Consider the following 9,961-nt stretch of genomic DNA (forward strand, 5'->3'; position numbering starts at 1 on the left):
TACCAAGGATGCGTCGGTGACATCACTGTCAATCGATAATTACAGACGACGTTACATTGCAAGGTTTCCAAGAGCAGCGCACACACTGCTTTGGTTGTGTATTATTGTTCTGTTTATATTATATCTCATGACGAACACAGTCAAACGTTTATTATTCACTCTAAACTCTGAAAAGTGACTCTGCTTCTGTGAATGACATTCTCATCATCCCAAAGCCCCATAGTCCACAGCCAGCGCCCCCATGAGGCACATATTTACCATTACCGTTGAATGAAGTGTTTGGCCAATGTGAATGTTGGCCAGCTGGGAGAGGTCAATCGTACTCGGGAGCGGTTTGAATCAATCGGACCCAGTCTCAAGGAGCTCAGCGGGGGAGCTCGGGGGAGCCAGATGGATTGTGGTTCAGGAAACATTTCACACTGGAGCTACAGCATTGGTTCTCAGAGTGGGGTCCGGGGACCCCCAGGGGTCCTTGGAGGGGTACCAGGGGGTCCACAGCAAGCGTCACAATCATTTTAACCACTTTAACTATTATTTTGTACTTTAGCTATTCAAAAATAGCTGATCTACAAGCTCATAGCGCGGCACCGAGTGCCGCGCTATGAGCTTGTAGATCTGCTATTTTTTCAAAAATATATTTATTTTAAGCAATCATTTGTAACTTCATGGGGGTCCCTGGAACCAAATATTTTTTTAGATGGGGGTCCGCGGCCAAATACATACAATTGTGGGGGTCCTTGACATGGAACAGTTTGAGAACCACTGCTCTACAGAGTGACACCACAAGGCCTCATATGACCTCTAGTGGTGGCACGGCCACATTGCACCAGAGGACCAGGTCAGGGTCTGAATATTTGATTGATTTGATTCTATCTCTGAGACCGTAAAATCTCTGTTAATTTAACTCTGAGAGTGTACAAATGTACACACAATTTTGAGGTACTTTTACTTTACTGGAGTATTTCCAATTGTCTATACTTTTACTTCTACTCCACTACATCTCAGAGGCAAATATTGTACTTTTACTCCACTACAATTATTTGAAAACTTAAGTTACTAGTTACTTTCTAGATAAATGATCACATTATAAAACATACATTAACCACTTTAGCCATATTTTATACCTATAGGCTATTTGAAAATAGCAGATCTATGCGACGCGCTGTGAGCTTTTAGATCGGGGATTTTCAAACATTTTAGTACTTTTACTTTTGGTACTTTAAGTACATTTTGATACCAATACTTTTGTACTTTTCCTCAAGTACATGTTTAATTCCCGGCTTTTACTTGTAACAGAGTACTTCTAAATTGCAGTATTGATACTTTTACTTAAGTAAAACACTTGAGTACTTTTTCCACCACTGATGTTCTGCATCGTAGTGTTTATCTGTCTGTTTTTTAAGTACATTTGAAAACAAGCCATTAGGCTTTCATGAGCTTTTTAATCCATTAAAGTTGACCTTGTATTTAAACTGTACTTCATGTACCTTTTCTCTGCAACCTTCTGAATAAAGTACTCAATCAATCACAGTGGTGGAAAAAGTATTCAACTTCTTTACTTAAGTAAAAGTACCAATACTGAGTTGAGTTTATAGTAGTCTGCCTAGTGCTCAGCTTAAGGTGTTTGGTGCTCTCATATATAAGGGGGGGGGGGGGGCAGAATGGTCCTACTCCTTGTTTTGTATCAGTCATTGTTCCAGCATACATTCTCCTTGTTAAGTAGTGACTAGAGACTTGTTCTTATCTGATCGGAGGAGCAAAAGACTCTACGAGGACCACTCTGACCCCCCCCCCCTTTATATAATACTGAATGTGATCTGTAAACATGCTGTTCTTTCTATCTCCCCAGCTTAGGGAGCGGGTGGAGAGGCTGATGAAGACCATGCCAGATCCCTCCTTGCCAGTGTTGGAGCTGCAGGACATCATGACCAGTGTGTCTGGTCACATTCTCCCTGCTGTTGAGAAGGCTGTCAAGAAAGACATGACACAGTATGTCAGCAACATAACCTCAGTGCTGTGCCAGTTCCCAAGCCAGCACCCAGCAGGTAATGCACGAGCGCTCGTTTCTAAACGAGGCTATATATTTATTCACATGATTCAGACAGGTTCTTTCTTACTTCAAATCAAGACAAATGGTTTAATTATGAACATGGAATGTTATCCCTCATTTCCAGATCGCCAACATCCTCGACAGCCATGCTGCTACTCTGAACAGGAAGTCAGAGAGAGAGAGAGGTCTTCTTCATGAACACTCGGAGCATTGTGCAGTTCAGAAGTGAGTATATCCTAGGATATACTAGCGCTCTTTCTGCCCGTCATCCTCCACCCTTCACATATCATCATTTTGAAGCTTAGGCTACTTAGGCGACTAACCAAGGGGCAATGTGAAGACCTGTTGAGTGTTGTTCAAGTGTTCAAGTGTGTATTTGCACTTCGTGAAGAAAAAAAAGCTGACATGGCCAACGAGCTCAACTACATATTCTCCCACGCCCAAGTTCCCAAAAATAATCTCCTGGTCACTAGTTAGTGTACAAATTGAATGAACACTGGGGATTTGACTGTGTACGTTGTCCTCTTGCGTGTCTAGGACCAGCTGTGTGGGCGAGATCCCACCCTCGTCGATGACCATCCTCACCGAGCTCACCCAGCTCAGCAAGACGACCAACGCCATTCAGCTGAATGAAAATGGTATGTGTCTACAGCACACATACAAAGATGCCCCGTGTGAAACCGTTAAGTCACCACTTAATTATTAAGGGTTGACTTAGCAGGATGCATTAAGGTTTAATGCATCCTGCAGCAGCTATATTAATTCATGACCAACTGAAAATAATTGATGCGTCAAATTATTTTACACTCCCCCAGGTGCTGATAGCCTCCCACCTGCCCTCCTATGAGCTCAGGCACAACCAGGTGGCCTACACTTGACGGACAGCACTTCAAACTCAGGGTGGAGCGACAGCACTCATAGGTATGGTATGAGCTCAAGCATGTGGGCGACCTCAATCACTCTGCTGGGACAGATTTGACAAATTTAAGTGAAGGCCTCACCCAAGTAATGCCATCTTTTTAACTTTAACCTGGTTACTAAAAGTTTTATGAGATTGCAATTTCATTTGCGATAAACAAATGGTATGTTGTAATGCAAATGAGCTGAAAGTAGTGGCAGTATAACTATGATCTATGGTCTCTTCACTTGACTCTACAGATGTACAGATATTTCCAGACATTCTGACATTCTGCATTTGGGCAAGGCCCGTTCTCCCGCTCTGCAATACAGACACGACACCCGGCCAGGCGTTTGGAGCAGGAGGACAGCATGGGCTGTGTCATTGTTTCTATTTAGAAAAAGAAAGAAAAAATACACGCAAGAAAAACACACATTTACTTAAACGTTTTCAGGCCAGGGACCCCCGTTGGGGGGTGGTACAGCATATATTGTATAATGCAGGGGTCTTCAACGTTTTCAGGCGTTTTCAGATATACTTTTGCTGCTCTTTTCTCCCTCTACACCTATAACTCTTTGCCAAAAATAGCCGATCTACAAGCTCACAACGCCTCGCACTGCGAGGCGTTGTGAGCTTGTAGATCTGCTATTTTTGGCTAAAGTTCTCCTCAGAAAAGGGATGCTAGGGTTCAAGTGGTTAATATAAAAAAAGAAAAATCATATCGCACAACGATTTGGCGGACCCCCTGTAGTAACTCTGAGGACCCCCTGTTGAAGATCCCTGGTATAATGTATAACATTGTGTTTCATATGTATAGACATACGTACCATGTTCTACAATTGCAGTATTGATATAATTGATTCATTGATATTCATTGTTAAATAAATATTACAATGTATGTCTATTATTATTATTATTATTATTATTATTATTATTATTATTATTGCTGTTATATATTTCGCTAACTTCTTCTCTTTAACTTTTAAATGAGTGAAATGACGTTTGCGTTGAAAACAAATGTATCTATTTTTGGTTCGTGCGCATGTGCGTGCTTGTAATAGTGTGTGTGTGTGTGTGTGTGTGTGTGTGTGTGTGTGTGTGTGTGTGTGTGTGTGTGTGTGTGTGTGTGTGTGTATGTAAGGGGGGCGGGGCTTGTGTCGTGTTCGTGTCGTGTTTGTGTGTGCACGTCATATAGTTGTTTGGGTGCGTGCGCATGTGCGTGCGTGTAACAGCGTGTGTGTGTGGGCGGGGGGGGGCTGTGCTTGCGTACACGCGAGAGGGCATTCCCGGGGATGCCCTCTCGCATGTACGCATGTCTGCTTGTCAGACTAATCACAGCCCTTGCTGTGTTGTCCCGCCCCTTAACTACGCCGCTCTTGCAGAGCTTGGCTCAGTTCTCAAGGTTTACAGCGGATGCTAGGTCGCTCGATACTAGGTCTCTCCGGTCGATGATAGATTACTATTGGAAACTGTTCTACTTGACTTCGGTTCATATATCACTGATCTACTTTCATTTCGTCGTCTGTTGTCTGAGGTGAGTAATATTACTTGATATATACTTTTTTCCCGCCTTTATTACTTTATTTTTATTTTTCCCCACCTTTTTTGGACTACATGAACGTTCAGATTTCAAACACAGCTTTTACCCCATGGCCACGGATGTTATAATTATGTACGGGCCCTCAGAAGTAGCCGTGTCTTCCGTATTGTTCAATAAAAACGCATCTTAATCCGATCGGTGGCCATTTGCTCATACCTGGCACACTCTATCAGAGTGCAGTACACCTACCAACCGATGGGTAATGCAGTTGAAAGCATGGCGGACATGCTGAGAAAATGGCCTTTAATGCAGCTTTTAATCAACATTGCATTTGTTATATCTTGTCTGTTAAAATTGAGCTTGTAGATCTGCTAAAACTAACTTTAAGCAGCCTCTGAAACTGGGTTAAAAACGGTCACCAGACCTGTCGACCCAAGACAGGTCGACCAGCCGCGATTTTGAGACAGCTCGACCCAGATCGACCGGGTCTGGTTGTCTGAAGTAGTAGCTCTGTGTAACCCCTAGAGGGTAGTAGAGTACAAGGTACAAGGTGACGGTGAGGGAGGTCCTGAGTATATTTATAGTATATTTAAGAGTAAATATTGTAAGCATGCTCCCCCAGTTGCATACTTTTTTTAAAGAAGTGTTATAGTATATTTAAGAGTAAATATTGTAAGCCTGTTTTGTCCTCCTCTCCTCTAAAATCATTTGAAAGTAGCAGATCTACACTAGTTGCCATCATTAAACACAACACAAGAGGTGAAATGAATTAAAGTAACTGTTCTTTTATTTGACAAAACAGGGCAGTGTGAAACAATTTCAATGATTGAAAAAAAGGTCAAAAATAGTAGTATATACAAAAAAATGTGAAATAAAATGTATATTACAAAAAGGCTGAGTCTTTGTGCACTATTTCAGTCATACTATCAAAACAATTTCAATGATTGAAAAAAAGGTCAAAAATAGTAGTATATACAAAAAAATGTGAAATAAAATGTATATTACAAAAAGGCTGAGTCTTTGTGCACTATTTCAGTCATACTATCAAAACAATTTCAATGATTGAAAAAAAGGTCAAAAATAGTAGTATATTACAAAAAGGCTGAGTCTGATCAATAAAGGCATTACCATTATAACTACAGTATAACTTTTCTTATATATCAGACTTTTATACTTCATGTGATTATTCACAAAACCCCTAGGAGAGGTCTTACTCTGCTATGGGGATGGATGGATGATGGTGCTGATGATGATGGCTGATAGCCTTAGGAATGTGATTGATGTTGTTGATGGCCAGTGTGGCAATGGCATTGGTTTGAATTCTATTCAGACATTGTGTCTTGTGAAAAACATCCCACTGTTGTTTGGTGACATTACTCCTGCAGGGAACAAAAACTGGAATTTGTTACTGTTGCTACCTCAAATAATGAACATAGTGTTTTCACCTTCTCTCACTCTAGGCATGACAACATATTTAAAGCATTTGATTTTGGAGCACCACACACTATTTAAGCATTTGTATCCACACAGAAATGTAATACTGAAGCATCACTTTATGATCCATTATCCATCTGCTATAAGGAAAATTGGCCCATTACTACATATGTGGTGTATGAGGTTTGAAGCTAAACACAAGATGTTTAAAGATTATTTTAAAAAATTCAAAAACATAACAAAATCACTGGCTAAAAAGCATCAGATGACCATTGCTCATCACTGGGAAACCTCCATTCTCAAGCACAATGAGTATGGGCCAATCAAACCTTTTTCCCTCAGTTGTGAAAATGTGGTTAACAATTCTAATCTTGAAATGATCTTGTCAAAAGAACTTTAAAGGGACATTAAGCATGTATACAAGTCTTACATCCATCAAGCTATGGGAATGATGGTGCTGATGATGGCTGATAGCCTTAGGAATGTGATTGATGTTGTTGATGGCCTGTGTCTCTGTGTTTCTCTGCATATAGCTGCATTCTATATACAGTTTTAACTTTAAAGGGACATTAAGCATGTATACAAGTCTTACATCCATCAAGCTATGGGGATGAATGATGGTGCTGATGATGGGTGCTAGCCTTAGGAATATGATTGATGTTGTTGATGGCCAGTGTCTCTGTGTTTCTCTGCATATATCTGCATTCTATATACAGTTTTAACTTTAAAGGGACATTAAGCATGTATACAAGTCTTACATCCATCAGTGTTTGAGGTGATGAAAAGGAAATAGGCTGAAGCTAAACATTTATGATAGCCTATCCTTCCTTAAATGTATAGCTCTCATTATTAACATTAAAAAGATATGCCAATAATAGAAATACCAGATCCTTTAGATTGATTGAAGTTTGCACAGGAAAAGGTACCAGTACAGTACATGAGTTTACTGTTACAAGGTCAACTAAAATGATATAACCAACCAAAAAAGCCTATTGTAACTGTAGTTACTAGTTACTTTCCATCAGTGTTTGAGGTGATGAAAAGGAAATAGAGTGCAAGAATAATTGTCAGACAACACAGAGCTGCTGCTAATGTGTAGACTGAACGTCACTTTATGACTGAATGACAAAATAATCATTTCCATAACACATACAAATAATATAGTGTATTCAAAGCACAGCATACAATCAATAAAGGCATTACCATTATAACTATAACTTCTTATATATCAGACTTTTATACTTCATGTGATTATTCACAAAACCCCTAGGAGAGGTCATACTCTGCTATGCTATGATCAACTCACAGTACAAGCATACATGTATACAAGTCTTACATCCATCAGTGTTTGAGGTGATCAAAAGGAAATAGGCTGAAGCTAAACATTTATGATAGCCTATCCTTCCTTAAACAAGGACACGGTCATATGCTGTGTAGCATACATATTCACCTTGTAAACAAAATGTAAGTAAGATGAAATATGCAATATAAATGAAATCCCAATTATAATATTTGCATCTCATATACGACAACACTGACTGAGCTGCTGCTAATGTGTAGACTGAACGTCACTTTATGATGTTCTGTAAACGGCCTCTGGGTGGCTCCCTTTAGCTTCCATTAGCCTCCATTAGCTTTGTAACGAGTGCAACAAAAACACCAACAGTCCCACACCAATACAGTCTTGAAGCTAAAGCATTCATAGAAACGTATTATAACATGGCAACTTTGCACTTTACCTGAAAAGGGGAGAATAGAGTGAGTGCAAGAATAATTGTCAGACAACACAGATTGAGGATCGCCAGGCTGAACCAATTGATAATAGACACACTGTAAGGATTTAGAGCTGAGGTAAGGAGGTGTCTAATGGCTGTGCTTGAAAGCCTTATCACATCAAGAAGACAATAGGGCTTGAGGTAAGGAGGTGTCTATCTCAATGGCTGTGCTTGCTTGAAAGCCTTGACAGACAAATAATAATTCTTTGGTAAATCAATGTACATATTATTATGTCTCTTTCCGTCTGTCTGTCTGTCTGTCTGTCTGTCTGTCTGTCTCTGTCTCTGTCTCTCTCTCTCTCTCTCTCTCTCTCTCTCTCTCTCTCTCTCTCTCGGTCCGGGTCGAATTTGGGTCGAGTTGTCGGGTCCAAGCGGGTCGACAGCGGGTCGACCGGTCCGGGTCGACCTGTCTTGGGTCGACAGGTCTGGTGACCTTAAAAACAACCTAGGCTAACCAGTGCTAACGGCTATAAACGTATGCCTACAACTTCCGCATGGCAGTGAGGTAAATGATTACATTATCAACAGTATTGCTATCATGTTTATGTATTTACCAGGGACACAGTGCACATTAATCAACATGTTGGTTTTCACATCCGTGTAATGAACCAGAGTTAGCCAGAAGCTAGCTTTCATCTAGTCCCTGAGCAGGCTGTTAAAAGTGGTGATATAACTATCCATACACAAACGGTTGTATTAATACCATACAAGACCAGTAGACATAGTACAGGAGACAGAACAATGATATTTTATATGTTAGTGGACTTTACTGAGACAATGGCAAACAACGTGGCTTTGACTCAGTATAGAGTAACATGAGTTTAACTCTAGAAGGAGATGCTGTTGTAATTTGACTGTTTTACTAGCAGTAAATAGACATTCATTTGACGCACTGTTTGGTTCAACAAGTGTTTATCTGCACCGAGCATTGTACTGGGTTGACTAATGTTAGAGGACGACGTGGCTTTGTTGTTTGTTGTTGTTTCTCTCGCTGAACCTGGCAACTGCCATGTCCGCTTGGTCGCGCTTCTTTTGGGGCTTGTTTTGGGGTTGAAAAGGACCGTAATGAGAGTAGACGGTACACGGTCGTGCGTACCGTGTCGGTCGCGCATGCGCGCCACACTCAATTGTACATTAGGATCATCATATTTATGATTATGTCCACATTTGCCTCTAAATTGTGGAGAAACTGTCGATGCGGAACCAAACTGTCAAGCAATTGTTTCCGCCCAGACACGTTTCACTGTCGCACATGCTAAAAAATAGCAGATCTACAAGCTCACAACGCGTCGCGGTTGTGAGCTTGTAGATCGGCTATTTTCAAATAGACTATGTATAAAATAAGGCTAAAGTGGTTCAGGTATGTTTTATAATGTAATAATTTATATCTTAAAAGTAACTAGTAACTAAAGTTTTCAAATAATTCTAGTGGAGTAAAAGTACAATATTTGCCTCTGAGATGTAGTGGAGTAGAAGTAAAAGTATTGGAAATTGGAAATACTCAAGTAAAGTAGAAATACCTCAAAATTGTACTTAAGTACAGTACTTAAGTAAATGTACTTAGTTACTTTCCACCACTGCCTTTTAGCTCGAGACCAAAAATAATCGGAAATTACGCACTGGAGCACACTCGCCTATTAGTTTGTATTGGCCAGTGCGCTCAGTGCTGGATTTTCGAACGCGCCCTATGTCTCCCCCTGACCCAAACTAGTGAAAATAGCCGATCTACAAGCTCACAAGATGCGACATGTTGCGAGCTTGTAGATCTGCTATTTTCACAAATTCTTAAAAGTACTTTTCCCCCTCTAATTAATTGATTTTTAAATGTATTTGTATGCTTTCGAAAAAAAGTTTTTTGTTGGGAATGTTTTGATAATCTTTTGAAATAATAAAAAAAAATGAGGAAGTTTGGAAACACAAAATAAACATATTTACTCGCGTGACCCATACAACACGACCCACATATGGGTCCCGACACACTGTTTGGGAAACGGTGGGTTAGAGTACCTCTTTCTCAAGTGGTATGGTAACGGCCGTCTCTCTTTTGTCATGAGGCGGATCGCTGCTTGGAACAAGATAACAATAAAATCAACAGCAAGGGAAAAGCTGCCATTCAGCTATTGATTTTGTGTCCAATATTGTTTGTTCTGAAAATAATAATACATTGATTGTTTGACTGTGCTATGGAATCTAGCAGCGCAGGTATGGTTTTCAAATGGCCTATACTATAAACATTGCTTGTGGTGTTTGTCTTCTGCAGGACA

The sequence above is a fragment of the Gymnoscopelus microlampas genome, assembly GCF_963454915.1.
Source record: "Gymnoscopelus microlampas genome assembly, chromosome: 20".
Taxonomy (NCBI): Eukaryota; Metazoa; Chordata; class Actinopteri; order Myctophiformes; family Myctophidae; genus Gymnoscopelus; species Gymnoscopelus microlampas.